Consider the following 24,846-nt stretch of genomic DNA (forward strand, 5'->3'; position numbering starts at 1 on the left):
CCTCTGTCTTCACGAACAAGGTCAGCTCCCAGACTGCTGCACTGGGCAGCACAGCATGGGGAGGAGGTGACCAGCCCTCTGTGGAGAAAGAAGTGGTTCAGGACTATTTAGAAAAGCTGGATGAGCACAAATCCATGACGCCGGATGCACTGCATCTGAGGGTGCTAAAGGAGTTGGCGGATGTGATTGCAGAGCTATTGGCCATTATTTTTGAAAACTCACGGCGATCGGGGGAGGTCCCGGATTACTGGAAAAAGGCTAATGTAGTGCCCCTCTTTAAAAAAGGGAAGGAGGAGGATCCGGTGAACTACAGGCCAGTCAGCCTCACCTCAGTCCCTGGAAAAATCATGGAGCAGGTCCTCAAGGAATCAATTCTGAAGCACTTAGAGGAGAGGAAAGTGATCAGGAACAGTCATGCCTGACTGACCTAATTGCCTTCTATGAGGAGATAACTGGGTCTGTGGCTGAGGGGAAAGCAGTGGATATGTTATTCCTTGACTTTAGCAAAGCTTTTGATACAGTCTCCCACAGTATTCTTGCCAGTAAGTTAAAGAAATATGGGCTGGATGAATGGACCATAAGGTGGATAGAAAGCTGGCTAGATTGTCGGGCTCAACGGGTAGTGATCAATGGCTCCATGTCTAGTTGGCAGCCGGTATCAAGCAGAGTGCCACAAGGGTCGGTTTTGTTCAACATCTTCATTAATGATCTGGAGGATGGCGTGGACTGCACTCTCAGCAAGTTTGCAGATGACACTAAACTGGGAGGAGTGGTAGATATGCTGGAGGGTAGGGATAGGATACAGAGGGACCTAGACAAATTAGAGGATTGGGCCAAAAGAAACCTGATCAGGTTCAACAAGGACAAGTGCAGAGCCCTGCTCTTAGGGTGGAAGAATCCCATGCACTGCTACAGACTAGGGACCGAATGGCTAGGCAGCAGTTCTGCAGAAAAGGACCTAGGGGTTACAGTGGACGAGAAGCTGGATATGAGTCAACAGTTTGCCCTTGTTGCCAAGAAGGTTAACGGCATTTTGGGCTGTATAAGTAGGGGCATTGCCAGCAGATCGAGGGATGTGATCATTCCCCTCTATTCGACATTGGTGAGGCCTCATCTGAAGTACTGTGTCCAGTTTTGGGCCCCACACTACAAGAAGGATGTGGAAAAATTGGAAAGAGTCCAGCGGAGGGCAACAAAAATGATTAGGGGGCTGGAGCACATGACTTATGAGGAGAGGCTGAGGGAACTGGGATTGTTTAGTCTGCAGAAGAGAAGAATGAGGGGGGATTTGATAGCTGCTTTCAACTACCTGAAAGGGGGTTCCAAAGAGGATGGATCTAGACTGTTCTCAGTGGTACCTGATGACAGAACAAGGAGTAATGGTCTCAAGTTGCAGTTGGGGAGGTTTAGGTTGGATATTAGGAAAAACTTTTTCACTAGGAGGGTGGTGAAGCACTGGAATGGGTTGCCTAGGGAGGTGGTGGAATCTCCTTCCTTAGAGGTTTTTAAGGTCAGGCTTGACAAAGCCCTGGCTGGGATGATTTAGTTGGGAATTGGTCCTGCCTTGAGCAGGGGGTTGGACTAGGTGACCTCCTGAGGTCCCTTTCAACCCTGATATTCTATGATTCTATGATTCCAGGTCATTGATAAAAATGTTAAATAGAGTAGAGCCAACGACCAGTCCCTGTAGAACCCCACTGGAAACACACCTGCTCAATGATGATTCCCAGTTTGCAATTACATTTTGAGACCTCTCAGTTAGCCAGCTTTGAATCCATTTCATGTGTGACCTGTTAATTTTGTATTGTTCTAGTTTGTTTTTTATCAAAATGTTGTGAGATATCAGGTGAAATACCCTATGTCAATGCCTTTATCAACCAAACTTGTCATCTCATCAAAAAAATAATCAGGTTAGTTTGACAGCATATATTTTTCATAAATACATGTTGATTTGCATGAATTACATTACCCTACTTTAGTTCTTAATTAATCAAGTCCCATATTGATTTCTCCGTTATCTTGCCCAGGATCAATGTCAGGCTGACAGGCCTATAATTACCCAGGTTCACCCTTTTTAAAAATTGGCACAACATTACCTTTCTTCTTGTCCTCAGGAACTTCCCCAGTGCTCCAAGACTTATTTAAAATCAATATTAACAGTTCAGTGAGCTCCTCAGCCAACCATTCTAAAACGCTTGGGTGCAAGTTACCAGGACCTGCTGATTAAAAATGTCTGACTTTAGTAACTTCTATTTAACATCGTCCAGAGTTACTAGTGGAATGGAAAGCATGTTATCACCACATTATCTATGTTTTCCCCAAATACAGAAAAGAAATATTTAGGAACACTTCTACCTTTTCTGCATATTATTTGTAACCCAGCCCTGAGACGTGGCTGCAGCCTTCTCCTGTTTCCCTTCTGGGGTATGGTCCTGGATTCCCCTAGAAAGGCACCTGGTGCCTCCAACCAAGGAAATCCCGCCCAGTGCAGAGAACACAGAGGGTCTGTCCCTTGGGGAAATATTCAACACCCAATCTCATACAGAGGTCTGCCAGACAGAGCACACAAAACTAAAATAGTGATCACAATTCCCAGAGTAATAAAACAGTAACTGGGGCTTTTTCAGGACTGGGGACAATGGAAAAAGGGATCAGGATAATAAAGGACAAAACAACAATACAAAAGCTCTACCCCTCCCAACATTTACAACCAAAACTAGCCACCCTAAGGTAATAGTGAGCTAAGACTCAGTCTCTGATGGGTGGGGCAGTGCTGACTGGCTTAAAACAAAATATCAGAATAAGCAAAGAGGGGTGTTCTTACAAAGTCTCCACTCCAAAGATGGTAAGATCGCCCTTGTGGCTCTCTGGTCTGGATTCCAATGTGCTGTTAGGCTGGCTCTTGGTAGCCTGACCATGACTCTTCTCAACCTCCTGAGTTTCTGGTCTCTGCTGAGATGACACTGTTCAATCACAGAAATCCGCAAAGGACTCTGTCTTCCCCTGGGTAGGAATCTGGAGGGTAGAAGGGTCCTCCCTTGCTGTGATGTTTCACTCTCTTCTCCACTTCAGACACAGCCAAAACCAAAAAAAACAAACCCTTTGTCTCTGAGTTTGACTTATGATTGGTTCTGTTCGTGTTGCCAGCAAATTTTATCTCCGCCCTGGAGACTAGACAATGTGGGAAATGGAGTTCTGAACCTCTGGAGCTTTTGCTGTTGTAGTCCTGGGATGAGTTCCCTAGAGTCTCAATGTGATATTTCAGGAGCAGCCCCTCTTAAAGGGTTACATATTGATAATTCTACCATTTCCATCTAGGAATGGATCAATACCATTGCCAGGATTCTTTTTGTTCCTAACATACTTTTAATCTCCTTCTTATTGTCCTTAACTCTGCTGGCCATAGATTTCTCCTTGTGTCCCTTGGCTTCCTTTATCAATTTTCTATCATTCCTAACTTCTGATTTATATTCACTACTATCAACTTCCCCTTTCTTCCATTTATTATTTATTTTATTTTTTAAAGCTGCCTTCACTTCCCCTCAAAACCAGGTTGGTTTTTTAACCAGTATGGCCTTCTTCCTCAATAGGGGCTTAGGAGCATCTAGTAAAGTTTCTTAAACGATTCCCAATTATCATTCATACTCTTCTGATTAAATTTTTCCTCCCAGCTAATTTTACTCTTAATCAGCTATGCGAAATTGGCCCTTTTAAAGTACCAAGTACATATACTGCCAGGCTGGCATTATTCGGTTTGCTCATTATAAATGTTATCAAGTCATGATCACTGGTATCTAAGCTACCATTAATTTTTAGTTCTGTGATCAGTTCCTCCTTATCTGTTAAGACAAGGTCTAATAAAGAATCCCCCCATGTTGGATGCAACACTTTTTAAGTTAGGAAATTTTCATCTATAATGAAACAGCTCCAGGGTATTCATAGATTCACAGGATGACTGTGATTGTTTAGTCTGACCTCATGCATAACACAGGCCATAAGACTTCCCTGAATTAATTCCTGCTTCAAGCCCAATAGCTGCGGTTGAACGGGCATACATCTTTTAGAAAAACATCCAATCTTGATTTAAAATGTCCAGTGATGGAGAATCTACCTGGTAAATTGTTCCAATTGTTAATTATCATCTCTGTTTAAAATTTGTGCTTTATTTCTAGTTTGAACTTGTCTATTACCTTTAACTTTCAGCCATAGGATCTTGTTATACTTTTCTCTGCTAAATTGACAAGCCCTCTCGTATCAAATTTGTGTTCCTCATGTAGACTATGATAGAGTTACCCCTTAACCTTCCTGTTGTTCAGGAGCAAGCTCCTGTTATTGTATTTCCGGGATCTGGCCAACACAGTCCCCTAAAGAGCTGAGGCTGTGCTGTCCTGGACACACAACGATTCAGCTCTGTTCATATCCTAGGCAGCTTTCAGTAATCAGAGTCTCTGTGAAGTGTTCCAAGTATTTTTAAGTTTCCCTCATGGGCCCATGTGAATCTGGCTCTATGAAAATAGTACTGTACTAGACCCTGATAGCATCATTATTTCTCCTCTCCAGCAGGGGATTGAGCTGCAGGAGCGGTTTTGGGACTGACCAGACTTCAATAGAGAGCTGAGTACCTACATGTCAGCCAATCAAATCACCTCAGGGGTGAAACTAGTGTCAGGAGTTACTTTAGAAGGCAGAAGAGTGAAGCACAATCTCTCTGGCCCTGAGAGACAAGGGGAAGGTCCTGGTATTTGGCCTGAAAGCACGTCTCACTGTGCCTGAGAAGTAGGGTGACCAGACAGCAAGTGTGAAAAATCGGGATGGGGGTGGGGGGTAATAGGAGCCTCTATAAGAAAAAGACCCAAAAATCGGGACTGTCCCTATAAAATCGGGACATCTGGTCACCCTACTGAGAAGAGAGAGTGAGGCTCCAGGGATCCAGCCTGGGGAAGCTGGGGCCTGAGCTAGTTCTGGGAGCCTCTTGTCTTGAACGGAGGGAGCCAGGAAAACCCTGTGAAGGAAACTTCTAGGGAACCCAGTTAACGGCCAGAGGTAGCCAGGGTGGGATGGAGAAGGTGGGGTCTGGAGCTCAGGAAGTCTTAGGAGCCTGTAGAGAGGAATCTCAGCCAGGGAACTAGCAGGTACAAAGCTCAAACCTGCAGGGGAGAGACCAAACCTGGTGAGTCAGAGGGACAAGGCTCAGAGTGGAAAGTCACTTACCCAGAATGGATAGACTCTAGAGACTTTAAAATAGAGCTGACTGGAAATAGGAATATTTTTCAGGAAAACTCGCCATCTGAAAATTTCCTACTGGATAAGAATGATTTTCCTTCAGGAAAACGTAAGTGTGGAAAAACCCGACTGTGCTCCTCTTTCTGACGGTTTCCCAACTCTTTGCCAGCTGGGGAGTGTTCCATTTGAGGCGGGAGGGGGGATAGAATACTTCAACTTTGAAAAGTAATGCCTGACACACCTAACCGTGAAAAAGTTGCTTTTCAAAATGAAACAATCCAAGTGTTATTTTTCTCACATCTTACCTTTTGGTTTTCTTTTTACTTTCCTCCCAGTTTTTAGGGTGGGAAATTAGAGAATGTGGGTCTTTCCCCAAAAATTCTAGGTGAAACATTTTCAAAAATTCAAAAACAAAATCCTGAGTTTTTTCATTTTGAAATATGAAATATATAATCAAGCATGAGATATGCCCATATACAATTGTTTAATTGAAATTAATTTGTCAATGAAATTTTATCAACTCTTTTTTAGCCAGCTGTACTTTATAGTCCCTATATAAAGGAAGGACTCCAGAAGGAAGGACTCTGGTGCACCCAGAGGAGTCTGTGGACTCTGGAAATCAGACCCTAACCAGGCCAAAAGGGTCTATTAGATTTATTAACTGTGATTCTCTATTCACTATTGCTTACTTTTAATTTGGCATGACTCCTTGATAGCGGTGGTGGGCCAAAGGCACAATACTTTCCCCACGCATCCAGTCACCAACATCCACGACCTGTTCACATGATCCTGAAGGAAGGGATAAACAGGAAAAGTTTAGCACATAAACTACTGACTTATCCTTCTCAATGGGGTCTCCATACTTGTGTACGTATTAGGATGCCACTAGCATAAATCACTAACCCATGCTTTACCTTTTCTCTTCCAGACTGGGAGCGAATTCCACGTTGATCTGAGTGTTATTAGACAAAGTATTAGATGACCACAAGGCTCTAATAGTTGGAACACCCACAATGGTAGCTTCCAAGGGTGTGGTAAGTTTGCCACAGCTGCCAAAGCTAGGCGATCTTTGTGCACCACAGCTTGCTAAGGCTTAGGTCTATCTGGGAGAAGGGGAATGATGGATAGTACTAACTATTAAACCACCACATACCCATTGCGGAGGAGGTATGGTGCTGCAGAAGTAAAGGAACATCCCTGCCATGCTGTCTCTGAGAAGCAACCCCTGGAGACAAGGTAGCTACTGGATGAGGTTATACCAAATGTCAGACAGGATGATCACACCAACAGAGGGGCTAAAGCAGGATACAATTAAAAGTTGCAGCAGTCTATAGTTTTAAAGCATTAAACTAGCAAGTGGAGAATGTGCCTCTGTAGCTAGTTACCATGAGTTGGCTCAATTTTCCTGACAGGGCAAAAAGTTACCCAGAATGCCAGGAAACCGCCGAGAGGGACTGACTAAGAGAAGCAGACGTGTGCAAATAGCAGATTAACAGACAATAATTGATGAACGTTGCCATAAGCCAAGGAAATCAGGCTGGCATAGAGAGAGATCTTGGAGTAATTAAATGGGACTCTGACATCTAATCTTCCTGCTGTTCACTTTACAAACTGCAAATCCTTCCCATCCTAAGAGATCAGCTCCTCCAATTTAAAACCTGATGCCCACACTGATGTTTAGGGAGGGCAAATAAAGATGTGCCATTCTTTTCCTCTGGTGCCTTCCTCACATCTGTTGGATACATAATTTATTTGGTTCTTGCAGTTCTTATGTTCAAAAATAATTGTCTTCTAGGGGAGGAAATGAGCGGTGGAAAGTATGTAAATACTTCTGAGGGCCCAGATTCCTCAGCTGCAAGAACAGCTATTATAGTTAATGCTGAGAAAAAATAAGAGCAGGTGCCATTTTCATAACTTTCCCTATGTTTCCAAGGCTTGATATAGTGGGTACTATTGGTGCGTGAAATGGCAAACTGAAGTCGCTAATGCTGTACTAATTATTATTTGTGTTATGGGACCACTTAGCGGCCCAGACCAAGATCATGGCTTCATTATGGTAAGAACTGTACAAAAGTATAGTAAGAGACAGTCCCGGTCCCAAAGACCTTATCAGCTAAGTAGAATAGATTGGCAATGGGTGGGAGGGAAAACAGAGGCCCAAAGAGTTGAAGTGATTTGACTGAGGTCATACAGCAGGTCAAGGGAAGAGTGAGGAAAGAATCCAAACCTCCTGAGTCCCAGTCTAATGCCTAAGCCTCTGAATCATGCTGCTTTCTAATCGTATAAAGTTTTGTTATGTGTGGTCAGCTCTGAAGAGTAACTGTAAAAACAGTGCCTCCTTAGACAACAAAGCTGCTCTGCATTTGTAAACCCACACACCTCCTGGGTGTGGTGTTCTGCCCCATCTAGTGGCACGGAGACCACTTAGAGAGAGTTAAATGAGTCTGCTCTACTGCCTTAGCTAAGCGCTAGTTGGCTTTTAGCTCATGCAGTAGAAGCTCAAGCACCAAGCTCCAGAGGTTCCCCGGTTCGATCCTTACACATTCAGGGTCCTATCTCCTGAATTTCTTGACAAAAATGTTGTGACTGCTTTTTATGCTTATTAACACTGCAGAGCCAACGAAGCTATGGGAGATGGAGCTGGATTCCTGTTAATGAAAAGCAAAAGAAAACATGCCTGTCACAGTTCAGGCACTGCACCTGTATTCCCTTTCTGTAGTCAAGGGTACCCGCTGTGGGCTCCTGGCTCCTCAGGTGTAGGCTCTCTTGGACAAAGACCAACATCTCTCCCTCTTCTGAATGGAGTTTTTTCACAGTTCCCTGCCTACACTGTTATTCCCAGCAAGCCAGACTGCCTAACCAGGCCAGAAGCTGTACTTTGCTTACACTTCGAAGGCTTATGAACAGCAGTTATGAGTTACCACACAGCTCTTTCTAAACAAGCACATTCATTCTTAAGGTGAAAGCATTACAGAGGAAACAATAAAAACAGTAAAAGATCCTACTCAAATGCTAATATGCTTACCAGAGATCACCCCACCACCACCTCCAGTGGGTGTTCTGGCAGGAGTCAGTCCTTCACCCCCCACCCAGGGGGGTTTCTGTCCTTACAGGTTCATAATAGAACAAGCACACGCATGCATAGGTTAGTCTTTCCTTTATACAGCCTGGGACTTTGATCTTCAGATTCCAGGAACAGGTAACCAGTATCCAATGGTCCCTTCTCACAGTGTAGCTGGATTTTTCAGGAACCAAGTGAGGAATTTCCATTCACCTCCCACTAGATATTTCCCAGGAAATCAACTTCACACACATTGTCCCAATGAACCATTTTTGTCTGCCACATTGTTCAACAGAGTCCTTTGATCACCCAGGCCCACAATAACACACCACCTTTGCAATTAGCTCAAAGTAGTCCAAAGATACTTAAAACTTAATTCAATGAGTTTTTTTCATGGACATTTGCAGGAAATTGCCGTATCTGTCACAACACCCCAGTGAGGAGTCAGGTTTTGTGGAAACCTCTTTGTTGCATCTGTAATTGTGATTGATTAGTTGTATAAACACATCCTGTTTAAGGACTGTTGCTCCATTTATCATGACATGCCTCTTCGACCGCTTTGAAGGTAATACCTAGGAATACACAGTTTTCACCAAGGGCATTATTTGTCCTGCAGAATCTCTATAACTGTAATGTATGTTGCTTAAGTGCCCAATTAAAAGTTTGGGCTATTTGTATGACCTTGATAAAGCAGTTTTTATAAATCAAAGTCAATTTGCTCAGCATATTCACACATTCTAGTTCTTGACCAGACAGCCACTGAAGGTGCAAATATAATGGAAACTGTCATTTTACTGTAATGGATTTTTTCTCTCATCACAGTGTTTGGACTGACCCAGAGGGAATTTGAGGCGTAACCTTGGAGACCTTTTTTCATGAAATAGTTCTCACTTCATTTCAGCTGCCAAAACCATCTCCACATACAAAGTCCAAACATTATATATATATATTTTTTACAAAGGTTGCATATTAAAGGAAATAGAAATTTAAAGAAAATCCAATTTCCTTTATCACCTATTAATTGATCATAGCTTTTAAATATGTGAAGCTTTCAATTATTCTTTAGGTCCTACCCAGGAATATTATCCCTTCTTTATATCATACTAATTTCTCTGGAGAAGAATTAAGAATCTACACAAAATCCAAAACCAATAAGTCTATCGCCAGAGTAAGATAAAGGGGAATATGGATTTTTCTCAGGAAATCAACTGCACATGGATAGGTGGGAACACCTGCTTTGGAGAACCTCATATGTGGAATAAAGCAGCATGTCCATGGGAAACTATTCAAAGCATAGTTCAAAAAGATCTACATTATATTGTAGTCCTTATCTTTGTGTTCTGTCTCCATTAACATAAGAATTTATCTAATTCTTTTTTGAACCCTGTTATGGTCTTGGCCTTCACAACATCCTCTGACAAGGAGTTCCCCAGGTTGACTGTGCATTGTGTAAAGAAATACTTCCTTTTATTTATTTTAAACCTGCTGCCTACTAATTTCATTTGGTGACCCCCTAGTTCTTGTGTTTTGAGAAGTAGTAAACAACACTTCCTTATCTCCTTTCTCTACACCAGTCACGATTTTATAGACCTCAATCATATCTCCCCTTAGCCGTCTCTTTTCCAAGCTGAAAAATCCCAGTCTTATTAATCTCTCCTTAGACAGAAGCCGTTCCATACCCCTAATAATTTTTGTTGCCCTTTTCTGAACCTTTTCCAATTCCAATATATCTTTTTTGAGATGGGACGACCACATCTGTACACAGTATTCAAGATATGGGCCTACCATGGATTTATATAGAGGCAACATGATATTTTCTGTCCTATTTTCTGTCCCCTTAATTATTCCCAGCATTCTGTTCATTTTTTTGACTGCCATTGCACATTGAGTGGATGTTTTCAGAGAACTATCCACAATGACTCCAAGATCTCTTTCTTGAGTGGTAACAGCTAATTTAGACCCCAACATTTTATATGTATAATTGGGATTAGGCTTTCCAATGTGCATTACTTTGCATTTATCAACATTAAATTGTCTGCCATTTTGTTGCCCAGTCACCCAGTTTTGGGAGATCTTTTTGTAGCTCTTCACAGTCTGTCTGGTCTTAACTATCTTCTAATTTTGTATCATCTGCAAATTTTGCCACCTCACTGTTTACCCCTTTTTCCAGATCATTTATGAATATGTTGAATAGGACTGGTCCCAGAACAGACCCTAACTAACTAATAAGCCACGCACACCACTATGGTTCAGCCAGACCCCCAGACACATCATGAGTTGCACTTGTAAATGCAATTTCCTACTTCATGCAACTATTAACGATAAGTACTATTCACACATACAGCTCTCATTGCCTGATCAGTGAACAGAAAATTTTTTCCTTTGGTATGTCTCCCCTCTGGCATGTTAGAAGGTACCAAGTGTAGATCTCAAGCCATGTCTGCATCTGATAAATGCAGTTTTATTTACAGGTACAGAGCTGTCAAACAGGATTCACAACTTACAAAAGGTACCACAAAGCACACAGAATGGAAAGACTTACAAGGAGCATCCTTATGTTGTAAAACAGACCTCTCCAGGTGGGAAAATCAGTTACCTGTCAAAATACCATGCAGTTTTATAGAAGTATCAACCTAATCAAAGTTATTAGAAGCTACTTACCAGAAGACACGTGAAGTTTGAGTTTTCAACAGCCACCTGACCAGTGCATCTAATTCTTCCCAACACCATCGACTTCTTCTCAAAGTTTAGCTGTTTTAAAGTATCTATAATGAATTTAAACCCATTCTGGCCAGGAATGTTTGCAAAATAATCCTGATTTCTGTTAATGTTATTTGATATTATAAATATTCACCTAATTGTTTAGAATGACTAATTTTCAGCTGAGGGGTTGTTCAAAAACTCTGTTTGGATAGATCGTGACTGGGGCACAAATATTGTTCCTGCACCCTGATTGGATGACAAACTTTTCAATGCGGACCACAAATAATAATAAATAATGAACTTCTATTATGAATTGGCAGGTGAACGGCTTTGGTGCTAAAATTCATTAAATTTTCATGAATTGTGAAAATTTTCATAAAAACATGTTTGTCATCCAAATACTCATCAATAAAAAATAATATGCCCATGAATGAGAGTGAGGTATTTGGCTTTCACTAATGTGAGACCAACATCAGACCCTAGGGCCAAATTCTGTCCAAACTTTGATCCATTGATTTAAGTAGGGTTGCTGATGGTGTATGTCCACCTGTGAACATATTGCTACCTGACCAATGTTACTTCTAGTTCTTGCTTGTTTTCCATGTTCCTGGGATTTGTTTAATTTTCTGGCTTACTTTGCATGTTGGAAATCCATGCCAATTCACATCTGGTGGTTTTGAACCTAGGACCACTTATATTTAAACGCAGCCCATCTAATCTAAATAAGCTCTTACCACAAAAGGCATTCTAATGTAGCTGATGCATAATCTCTCTCTCAACAACACTGGTTCATCTATCAGTGCTTCTCTAGTATCATTCTTCTGCTTTTCCCTTTGAAACAGAAGGACCTCCAGGAAGATCATCCTGTCTTAAATTATCTTTCCAGGTCCCTGAAATTATAGACGAGGGATTTTTCAAAACACCCTAGAAGTTTTAATATGATCTTAAATAAGTTACTAAGGCTGATGCCTGATTATATCTTATGCAGAAACAAGACAGAGGATACTAAAAAAACAGACATTTTGGTTAAGTTAAAGCACAGTTTCATGTTTGTATATGTCTATAATGGCTGATGGGACAGCTAAACATATTAGGCTCTTGGTGTTACACAGCCATGCAATTCAAACTAAAATGTGTTTGGAATTGTCATCTGTTGTCTTTAAAACAAGATGATGTGACTTTTCCTTTATTAGTGGTATCTTCTTTCTCTTTAGGCGACAATGTCACTGTGATTCAATTAAATTAACATTTTCAAGGCAATATCTTTGCCTGTGAACTTTTGTCAGAATAATTGCCCACATGTAGTGATCATCTTGAACTTTAGCATGAATTTAGCAAGCACTAATATTACTGGCACTTGGAAGTTATCAATTAAATAAACCTAATTATGTTTAACAAGATCCTGAAAATGATGTAGAGCCATGGAAAACCACAACAGAGAAATCCTTCATTGGACAAGACAACTGTTCCCTTATAGTATAGCAAAAGAGACAACTTTTACAGAAGCCTTGGAAATTTATTAGATCTTTAGCTCTGACACATACCGGGGTGCAATCCAGATCAATGAGTGGCTGTGTCACCCCTGCCCTGCAACCCTGGCTCATACAATACTTTGCTGGTAGTAACTCCCACTTAGGCTGCTCACAAACAGCCTTCCAGCATGCAAATCACACCCTGAGTGTGTGTGTGTGTATAGCTGCAACCTGCCAGCCATACTTGGGTTACACTCTGGCTCTCACCAGCCTTGGCTATATTGCAGGGTGACCCCAACACACCCCATCCTGGATTTTTTCCCAAAAACGTAGGTCTTCTATTGCCCAACCCTCTCCTGAACAGTTCAAAATATATTAAATCCATGATTCCTTTAAGGGAACAATATACACCAGCTGATTTTGTAGTTGAGGTGAAATTCAAGCAAACGGGGAATGGTGATCTGGTTCCAGGCGCCAACATTTCTGGGATGCATGAATAATTCAGGAAAAGCAGAGAGTTCAGAGACATGCAGAAATATCAATTAAGGTTTTGACTCTGCAACTGAGAGCACATGCACAGACTGCTGGGTCAGTGAGGCTGTGTGTGGCTGCAGTATCCCACCTGCCAACTATGAATTGCAGGATCAGGGCCTAGGAGTGGAGGGATTTATATACCAAGGAAGCGTAAATGAAGCCATTGGACCCACATCAGCAAAGCATTTAACTTTAAGTATGTGACTAATCTCATCCACATTCAGCCACACACAAATGCCATTAAAGTCAATCGGACTCAAGCATGTGTTTAAGTTCCTGCACAAGTACTTTGCTGAATCAAGCCCCTAGACACTGTGGTGATGGGTGCTATATCAGGACCCTTAAATAGATTTGTCTTGGATGAGCACTGATCAAAGTAGAAGTGCTAACTCTCCACAATGGATTTGAAGGGTGTAAACACCACAAATAACACATAAGAATATCCATACTGGGTCGGACCAATGGCCCATCTAGCCTAGTATCCTGTCTTGCAACAGTGGCCCATGCAACATACTTCAAGAGGAATGAACAGACAAGGGCAATCATCAGGTGATCCATCCCCTGTCATCTAATCCCACTATCTGGCAGTCAGAGGCCTAGGGACACCCAGAGAATGGGGTAGTATCCCTGACCATCTTGGCAAGTTATAGGTTTGGTCATCACAACATCCCCAGGCAATGAGTGCCAAGGCGGAAAAGGAATTAAGGTGATATGGAGAGGGATAAGTAGAAGCAATGGGATTAAAGGAAATGTTATTATGAGAATCACTTAATGATTACCTGTTCTGTTCATTCCCTCAGAGGCACCTGGCACTGTCCACTGTCAGAAGACAGGATACTGGGCTAGATGGACCTTTGGTCTGACCCAGTATGGCCATTCTTATATTCTTAATCAGGAAAAAAATCTTAAATGAGACCCATTAGATTATGGATAGAGTCCCCAAAGAAGCCTCATTCCTCTATTATTTAAAACTATACTGGATAAAGCCTTACCTAGACTGTTTTCCTGCATGATTGACAGGAGGATCTTTTTTAATGATACATATTCACATATACCCACTAATATATAGAGAGATGGTCAGGAATTTTTCAATAAAACACTTTTTCACTAGAAAATGCCTATCGTCAAAATGAAAACTTTTTGTAGAATCTTCTCTGTTTCGATGAAGGTCTCATTGGGAAGACTTCTCAAAGCTAGGATGAAATTTCTATTCAAAATGAGAGAGAGAAGTCTCCTCCCCCGCCAACCCCAGAATAGCCAATTGGTTGGCATCAGAATGAAAACAAATGTCAAAATCTCAAATTGTTCCAAAAGAGCATTCTTGTTTTCCAGCCAGCCCTAATTTACATATTTTATATATATATTGCAAACATTTTTTTTAATTCTTGGTATGTGCCTATATATATGTGTGATATGTGCGCGTATATATATATAGTGTGAGTATGCGTGCAAATATCTAGGTATGCACACACATACAAGCACATGCCAAGAATGTAAATGATTTTTAAAGTTCTTTAAATAAATGACCATTCAACAATAGTTCCTCTTTTGCAAGGTTTAAAAATGCATTTTATTCTATTTAATTCAGAGGCAAGAAATCTGCTCTCAATTGAGATAGTGTGCAGCAGCACTAGTATCCCACCTAGATAGGAAATAAGGAGGATCAGAATAATGAGAGGTTAAGAGAGAGATTAGGGCAAGAAAAGGGAAAAGAAAGCCCCTTTGCAATGGGCAAAGATAGACACAACATGGTTGAATCAGAGACAGAGAACTTTTACCCTTCCAGTCTTTTTGCCGAATGAACCAACTTCCCAAGTTTACCCCCCCTCAGACTTGTTATCACCGCCTTTGGATTAGACCAGTCAGATATTGTTCTACAGCAGCGTCACAGAATTCATTTTCCTGAACCAATCCTATAATCCCAAGATTTTAAACAAGAGCCAACTGCCTTCTCGCCCCTCGCCCCGCCCCCTCTCCCCCCTTTAACTGCCTTATTCTTATCTAAAAAAAAAATCCCAAGCATTTTTCCTGCCATGTATCCCTTTTACATAGCGGCTTTAATAAAAGTTAAAACCATAAGCCCTTAGTAACGGGAAAAAAAAAAAAGTTTTCCCCTATGTTTTAGACTAACGGGTTATTTTTTAGTAAAAACAATTTGAAGCTGCAGCAAAGCCCCGTTAGCAAAAACTGTGTTCATGAGTTAGTGGATCAGAGATAAGAAGGCTGCTTCTTTTCCAAACTTTTTAACAAATGCAAGTAAAAGTTACATTAAGTTTTGTAACAGAATAAAGCTCTGCTTTATAATTACTTGAAAAGACAAACCTATGTGAAGACACATCCCTTTTGCATATGTTTCAATGAAAAAGAGCATGCAGAAGCACCCTAGACCTAAACCCTGACTAAGAAAAAGTTTTTAAAAGCTTTCCCCTGTGTTTTTAGTGAGAACAACTTGAAACAGTCTTTTTGAAGGTAGTGGATTAGAAAAGAAAAAGACCACTTTGAATGGTTATTTTTTAGTAAGAACAATTTGAAACAGCATGCTTTTTCAGCAAAACCCGTTAGTAAAACCAGTGTCTGTGAGTCAGAGGATTAGAGACAAGAAGGCTGCTTCTTCCCCAAACTTTTTAACAAATGCAAGTAAAAGTTATATTAAGTCTTGTAAAGAGATAAACACTTTAAAAGACAAGCCTATATGAAGACACATACCTTTATTTACAGGTGTATTTTAATACAATCGAGCATGCAGAAACACCCCAGGTTTAAAACCACAGGTCCTTAGTAACAGGCAGTTTTTATTCCCCTTATTTTGTAAACCAGTGGATCAGTTCTCTTTCTATTCTTTAACATGCCAAACTAGGCCTTTAAAAGCATTCTCCTTACTCAACCTCACCAAATAGCCTCTCTTTCCTTTTTTTCCTCTAAACCTTAACCCAAACTTTCTTTTTTTAAATCTTTAAACTCTCTCACTCTATTATTTCAACCTTTTCTCCAAATGTATCAAAGCACAAGCACACAACAATCCCCCTATTCAAACATTTTTTTTTTCAAAATGGCCAACCGCGCCAAACTTTGGCGTCAATGGAAACAGGGATGGAGGGCAGGACGTAAACCCTAAATGGGGTGTGGAAACCTGTCAAAAATACATGGTAATGAATGCTATCGAGCCATTTACTACTTGCAGGTTTCCTTTAAGGACTAGGAGTGAGACATCAGATATGGAGTGTTCACTTTGTCAAAAGTGTTTGCCCATGGATAATATGGTGTTTTTGTCTTATTTTTCTGTGTGCGTTCATTCAAAAATATAGTAACTACCTAACATGTGTGAACTTCCTACAGTGTGTGTGAACCCCTTATGCTTAACAATCTGTCCCAGTTTGTACCTAGTTTAGACACACTGGTTACTTCCCCTGAACTGAAGAAGGGCTCTGGGATGCTCAAAAGCTTGTTTCTTCCACCAACAGCAGTTGGTCCAATACAAGATATTACCTTACCTACTTTATCCCTGGTCTTCTGGGACCATCACTACTACAACAATAGGACAAACATCTATTAATATGGGCAGTTAATACTTGAAGCTGAAAGTTTAACCACTAGGTGGCACCTGAATACTTCATTACTAAAGGATATACTACCATGCTTATCAGGGTAATGAGAACTTTCTAGTGACTAAAGAAACATGCTCCGGCTAATCTGAAAGGGAGGATCATATCTTTTGTTTTTGGAAAGAAAAAGGTGCAAAAACCCATTACTTCACTATCCACAGATAGAAAAACAAATCCAAATGTTGGCTGATAAACTAACAACTTTGATAAACAATTTCCTCCCCTTCTACCTTTATTCTTCCCGATCATGTCCAAATATGTATGTTATGTTGTAGTTCAACCACAAGTTATGTAGGAATCACTGGATGAAATTCTGACTTCCTGCCTAACACAAGACTATAAACTATATGATCACAACTTTCCCTTCTGAGCTTAAGAATCTACAAACCTGTGAATCTATGAAAGTGTGAACTAAATCCGCTTCTTGCGTCCAGAGAGAAGTTTATTTCACCCTGGTTATAAATAAATGTATATAGTGGTGAAATAAGAGCCTGGGTCTAGAGCCTTGGAAACAGGAGTTTTTAAGTATCAGAGGGGTAGCCGTGTTAGTCTGAATCTGTAAAAAGCAACAGAGGGTCCTGTGGCACCTTTAAGACTAACAGAAGTATTGGGAGCATAAGCTTTCGTGGGTAAGAACCTCACTTCTTCATGAAAGCTTATGCTCCCAATACTTCTGTTAGTCTTAAAGGTGCCACAGGACCCTCAGCGGTTTTTAAAAGTTTCTTTGCACTATGCATGCAGAATGAAGTAATTCACAATGACTTTAATGTAATCTACACCAGTGAATTGGGACTGTTTTTCAGGTATTGCACATTTAACCCTTTAACTCAGATGTTGCTTTATGGAGTGAAATCCTGGAGTTTTGCCATTAACTTGTATAGAGCTAGAATTTCACTGCATACAAATTTCAAGACTGGCAGATTATGATCATCAAATGACGAGAATTTTTGTCTTGCTTGAATCAATTTGGTTTTGAAAAAAAAAGTTACAGTATTGGTCTTTTTTCATTTAATTTTATTTCGAGTTTTAAAATTTTTCACTAGCTTTGAAAAGTTTTTTATTTCAAAGTTTTCACCATTTTCCTACCAGCTCGTTATTTTAAATTTGCAAGCTGATGAGACACGGTATGTTACATTACGTCAAGCGTCATAGTTACAGTTTTTTAAAATAGCTTAACTTAAAATGGCACAGGGCATTCTCTGTTGATTATCGCAGTCGTCTGCAGATCAAATTGGTTCAGCTTACAATTCAAAAGACTATTTTCACCCAAGCGCCAGCCCTACAAATCCAACCTGAAAATGAAGTGTGTTTTGCACTGGCATCACCACCCACCTAACTACCACAGCTTGGGGAGGTGGGGTTCCCACACCAATGGGAAAACCCCTTCCCTTGATGCAGGCTGTGTCTATATTTCAGCATTATGCTGGCATAGCTATGGCACTGTAGCTGTGCTGCTATAGTCCACGTAGTGTAGATACGGCCTTCATGGTTGTGTTGATGAAGCTCAGTGGTTCTCAACCGGGGGGGACACAAGCATGTTTCAGGGGGTCCTCCAAGCATGGCCAGTGTTAGACTCGCTGGGGCCCAGGGCAGAAGGCCGAAGCCCCATTGCATGGGGCTGAAGCCCAGGACCCTGCCACCCAGGGCTGAAGCCAAAGCCTGAGCAACTTAGCTTTGCAGGGAGGCCCTGTGGTATGGGGCCCCAGGCAATTGCCCTGCTTGTTACCCCCAACGCCAGCCCTGGCTTTTATATACAGAAAACCAGTTGTTGTGGCACAGGTGGTCTGGAGAGTTTTTATAGAATGTTGGGGGGCCTCAGAAAGAGAAAGGTTGAGAACCCCTGATCCAGTTCACTCTTCCCCAGCTGCATTTGCCATCCAGTGTTATAATGGGGTGCAGAGTGCTAGTATAGAACAGGAACAGAGAGTGACACTCCTCTCTTCTGTACCATTATTCATTCAGCAAGTAGGATGCCTTTGGATGGTGTCCTTTTATTAAAACTTGCTGTTTCATTTTATTCGGAAGAAAACCTGTTGTTTGATTGCAAGCAAAGTGGATACTGAATGATTCAAAGCTACACAGGTGTATTTGGACCCTGACTGAATGCCATTGGATTCAGTGTAAGGACTCCTATTGATTTCACTGGACTTTGAATTAGATGCATATTGATTTTTAAAAGTGCCAGTGGAGAGTCAAACTGAAGAGCCATAACTACAGAGTATGCATATATGAGTGTTTAAAGCTGGCACCTAAGTTCAATACAGTTGTGAGAAGAATGGAAAGATCCTTCTCAAGTATCTTGCAGTAGGTCCGTATGCCCTCTACTCCAGCCTGACAACTTCCTCCTTCAATAGCACCCCTCTAACTTTTCAGCTGGCAACCTTTGCCACAGTTAGCACCAGCTAATAATATAACCACCCCAAAGGATGCTACCACAGGTGGATAAGAGCATCTGGAAATGAATAATAATATGCATATCTACCATTGCCCTAAGGATAAGCAATCCATTTTACCTACTGAAATGCACAGGGCAATCAGGGCTTCTGGGTGAGAAGGCTAAATTCTCTAATTATGCGACCAGAGTTCCATGCCTAATGTTCTCTGTGGACATTTATAGCTGACCAGGCAGCTGCAGTCTCACTTTCAAATTCCAGTATCTCCACATTGCACTTTCTGTAATGGAAAATTTAATTACAATAACCCCAGACCTGCTACTTAGATGCTTCCCATTACATTAGACATAAAAGCAAAGAATAATGCCTCTGAGCAGCAGCATGACAGCAAGGACAACCTCCAGGGAACAACTTCAACAAAGGTGTGAAACAACCTCCATGTAGCACCGTCTGTTTCACCCTGGAGTTACTGCGGCATTGACTCAAAATGGTTCCATTTCCCACCCCGACACCGGATGCAGGGCATGTTATCTCCTGCCTCTTATGAAACTTCCTCTGGGACAATGCTGTCTGTGCTCCAAGCCGGGTTACTACTGGGGTTCTCTCTATTCAAACTTGTTTGCTCAATGCTTGTGCCTTCAGCTGTTCTTTTCCTCCCTTTTCCTCCTCCACTGGAGACATTTGCCCAAGGTTAGGACACAGGAACCGTCATACCAGCTCAGATGCATAGTTCATCTAATCCAATACCCCATCTCCAACAGTAGCCAGCATCAGATGCTTCTGTGGAAAGTGCAAGAAACAATGCAATAGGCAGTCATAGGATAGCCTGCCCCCAGGGAAATCTCTGAACTCTCAGTAGTTAGAGATTGACTTAAATCCATGAGCATCGATATCCCATCCAGTTATTTTAAAAAGTATTTACCAATATAATGCTTGATATTTGTCAATCATCTAAGTGTCACATCCCTCTTTGAATCCTATCCTAAGGCCTTGGATACATGGTACCTTTCTTGGTAATCACTTTATGGACAAATCAGGTGTGGTGAACTACCCCAACCTTTGACTAAGCAGGCTCTGTATTTATACCAAAGATTTCAAGTGGATGACAACATTTCGCCTCTTGGTTGGGCAACAAAAATAAGTTACAAATGAACTGTTTCACTTGCTGGTGAGCAATGCCATCCTCCCAAGCCTTTGTGAAAACACACACACAGCTTCTCATTTTGTTCTGCATTAGACCACTCAGGGCCGGCTCTAGGTTTTTTGCTGCCCCAAGCAAAAAAAAATTTGGCTGCCCCCCGCTCCCTCCCCCAGCCCTGGGCTCTCCCCCTCCCCCCCAACTGCACCCTCCTGCCACCCCAGCCCTGGGTCACTGGTAACTCGCTCCCAGGGCGGGTCATTCAGCCGGAATTCTGGATGTGCACAGAACACAGACAGGATTGGTTCCCATATGGTTCCAGAACTGCAGTAAAGTGGAACAATTTTCAGCTTGTGTGACTGGAGAATATCTGGATGCATATTATAAGACTGTCCTACATAAATGAGGAAAAGTTGAGGTGCCTTCATTATTCTTTTGTTCCGTTCTTTGTTTCTATGGGGAATTTGCCAATGCAATATCACTGTCTTCCTTTTAAACAAACAAACAAACAAACAAAAAAAGGCAATGGCTGTTGAAAATAGCAATTCCAGTCCTAATAACCACTGGGAAGGATTTCTTGCTCAATTTTATCCTACTTTTTCTACAGCAAGTTACAGCGGATCAGTATATTTCATTTGGGAGAAATGAAGTAACAGCTGCCCAAATTGAGCTTGAGCACTCCTGAATTTTGAGGGTGTTCAAATCTGGAAGGCAGGTGCTGGATTCCCTTTCTGAATATTAGCTAAATCTGGAAAGGAAAAGTCAATTTCTACTTCCATGGCTCAGAAGTGTAAATCCTCCTACGTGCCTGGTACTGTATCTAAAGCTGCCCAGTCTAGTAGAGCCTCCCCTCTCTTACTTTTCATTTTAAATTCTAGTGGGATCCACGTACCTGCCTTGCTAGGCTTCAGATAGAGAGGTGCACTGTCCATTTAGTCCACCCAATTCTTTCTTTGGGGGAGAGCCCAGGGCTGGGGTGGCAGGAGGTGTGGGTGGGGGCCAGAGCTGGGGCGGCAGAGGGTCCGGGTGGGGGCGGAGCGGGCCCAGAGGGGGGGTGGAAGGGGGTGCGGGTGGGGGGAGAAGAGCCCAGGGCTGGAGCAGCAGGGGAGTGCAGGTGGAGGCCAGAGCTGGGGCAGCAGGGGGTGTGGGCGGGGGAGAGTCCAGGGCTGGGGCAATACAAGGGTGCGGGGGGAGCCCAGGGCTGGGGTGGGGGGCGGCAAAAAACCTAGAGCTGGCTCTGCCCCTACCATTCACAGCAAGCTGCAGATTTCAGTTCCATACTCCTTCCCCCTCCCTTTCCTGTTGTTAGTGGCCAAGGGGATGCTGGGAAATGTAGTTCTTTCCCTGCTCCAGGGCTGGCTCTATAGGCAGGGAGCTAACCAAGGAACTACAGCTCCCAGGGCCCCTGTTGGTTCTCAGCTCTCATGCTGGATTCTTGCGCCCCTGCAAATCTGCCGCCCCAAGCACCTGCTTGCTTTGCTGGTGCCTAGAGCCGGCCCTGAGACCACTTATCGAATGCCTTTAGCAGTTCCTAATTCACAGCATTAGTGTCCCATATCCATCTCTTGTTTGTACAAGAGCTGTTATGGTAAAATGGATGTGCAAACCCAGCTTTCCTGGTGATCTTTGCCTATCCCATGAAGCATTCAACCTAGGATCTTATCAGCTGATGTTGCTTTCAAATTGAGTCACACCCTTTTCTTCCAATGTTCCTGAGCCCACATACTTAGGGTTGTAGGGAAACAAAGGCAACTTTAAATTGTTAATAACTACATATTAGACTTGATTATGGAGGAGTATCTTCCATTGGACAGCATGTGGGACCAGGAGTCAGTGCAATTATTCCCAGCAATAATAAAAATTCACTTCTGTGAACCTGGGCCAGTCATTTAACCTTCTTTTGTCTAATTTTGCACACCTGTAAACCAAGGCTAATAATCTGTCTCTCTGGGGTGAAGGGAGACTTAGTTTTTGTAACTAACATTATAGTCATGCATCTGGTGTTTATTTTAAAATGCCCCTCCCTAAAGCGGCCTAGGTCCCCTCTGTGCTTTGTGCAGATCACGTCAGTCTATCATCAATGCAAAGACATGCTTGGCTCTTTATATTCAGTGCTCTTCTACGCTTCATGTTGCTTGAAGTTTCCTTCATATTCTTGGGACATGTGGCAAAATAGCCCTTTAAGCCCTTAATTTACCAGAAAGACCCTCTGGAAAAGGAAGAACACATTATTACGCAAAGTGTACCCAACAAATGATGTTTTGTTATAAAATAAAGTTGACCTTTATGATTTTGGGGTTATTTTACATAAAACATTCTCAGTTTATTAAGACTAGAAATGGGCCCAATGATTGTCTAGATGAAAAAGGGCTTCACAAACTGATTTATAAAAGATAATTTTAGTCTGTCTCCACTTCTGCAATCTTCACGTTCCACACTTCCACTGACCTGCAGGGATGGAGTGTCTAACTGAAAAAGAAAACCAAGAGCTCCGTGTTATTCAGTGGAATTCACACTGTAGGAGGAACGTAAAACACTCCAGAAGTGCATCTTAACTAAACAATGGCTAAGATAATCATTTACAAGAGCTGTTATAACTATCCACAAGAAAGAGGGACTAATTAGGGCTGTACATAGTGAACGTAACTTGGGGTAAATGAAGTAAAATGTAGAGTGAACAACAGTTACTAACCATGTGCAAAATTAGACTGGAATAATATCCCAAGGGAGGATGTGAAAGTCTCCTCACATGAGTTATTTAAAACTAAATGACAAAGTGCAGGTATCACACACTGTAAAGAACAATCTGCATTGGATGTTAGCAAGATGGATTCAAGGCCTCAACGGATCTTTTCCATCTCTAATTCCTAAGATTTCTATGGCTAACAATGAACATGGGCATTGGTTAATTGCCCAGTTTTCTTTCCTCTCCAATTAACACTAAAGCGTCAATATTGCAGCCATGTCCAGCCTTCTTTGCTCTTAAACTTCTCATCCAGCAAGAGACTTTTCTTTTGCTTTAAAAAAAATTGCCCAATCCTTTGCATTCTGGGTTGTGCAGTATTTACCATTTGCAAGTTCTGCTAGGACACACGATTTGTCACACAACTGTTGAAAAAGGAGTATTTCAAGCCGTCAAAAAAGGCTCATGCTTCATTGCATACATTTTCCTCATGCTCACTTGAATGCTACACATGTAGCGAATGGATTATGCATGTGGACCACATCTAGGATTAGATGATAGGCTCTAAGTTGGTGAAGAAAATTGGAGAGAGCAATATCAGTTTTTTTACAGCGAGATCCAAAATGAGCATTTAAACTTAGCACACAACTGAGCTTCCAGGAGGCTAAGAATAGATAAAACCCACTCTATCATCAAGTATACAATCTTTGAAATCAGGCGTGATTTGATATCTGGGCTGAGAAAGCAGTTCTAGTCTCAATTTATTATACATGGGACAGCCTTAAATAATGTTCCTTTTCACCCATAAGTTTAGATATTTACAATTTTAACGGAACTCTCCATTCTAAGTATAAGACGCATCACAAATGCCCTAAGTGTGTTTCCTGTGTTGTACTGCAGACTGTTGGAATTGCAACACAGAACTTTAAGAGTGCGGCAATTTCCTGGATCTGGTTGCAGGATTAGGGGCTCAGAGCAGAGCGAGTCTGAAAAGAGCTAGCTTAACGCAAGGTGGGGCGATGGTCTCCAATGTATTGATCTTTTCAAAAGTGGGTGAAATACGCCTGAGCTCCTCCGCCCAGGCTACATATAAAATCAACCTGTTCACACGGAGCCTCCAACAGGGTTGTTTCTATAATGGCTCTGAGCGTTGGAAAAGCAACACTGATGGCCAGGCAGGCAGTGGCCAGCTTCAGAAGTTCTTGCTTTGGAATGAATGTGCTCCCAGCGACATTGCTGTTTGAGCTGTTAAACTCCGTGGAAAAAGCAAAGCTCTTCCCTGCAGGATTTTTATCAATGTTGGATCCTTCAGTATAAATGAAGCATTCTGGTATGTGTTCAGCGCTATAGGTTATAAGCAGTTACCAGCATATAAATACATCGACTCCAGTAATATGGAACTAGGGTGTGGTTTTTTTGGTCCCTTACCAAAGCCCAATTTGGAACGGGGGAAGCTGTTTTGTATGTGGTTTGCCATTCTGCTGTAGCTGCAACGGGGAAAAAAAAAAACCCTTCCGTTACTCCTCCTGTTGAAAGCCCGATACACGCTGAACTGACTTCCAAATCTCTGTAAGGGCCCACCTAATTGACTGGAAGAGCAGTATATTCATCTTTCATGTGCTTTAACAATTTTGCAGGCAGCACACTACGCACATTCCTTTGTGAGGCCTATGTTTATGGAAAAAACAGACTATAGTGTTATCAGAGCCGTTATTGGAGAATATGGCATTATTACCGTTGTATTGACTTAGTAAAACATTGAGCAGCCAGTATAGTCGGGTTCTGTACAGATGATAAAAAGTGTAACTCTCTCACACAGGTAGTTTGCTTCACTGTCATCTTTATTTTTGCAACTACCAGATCTGATGGCAGTAGAGAAGGAGGGGGCTTATTTGCAACAGCTATAAAGGGAATACACACTCCATAATTCTCTCTGGCACCTAGACTGCCACAGCCACCTCCAAGCCCCTCAGAAAGCGAGTCTCATCGTAGGTGAGATCTACAAGTGCAGCAGCATGTACAGTACACTGCACGCCT

The sequence above is a fragment of the Terrapene carolina genome, unplaced genomic scaffold (genome assembly GCF_002925995.2).
Source record: "Terrapene carolina triunguis isolate 2854851 unplaced genomic scaffold, T_m_triunguis-2.0 Scaffold42, whole genome shotgun sequence".
NCBI lineage: Eukaryota > Metazoa > Chordata > Testudines > Emydidae > Terrapene > Terrapene triunguis.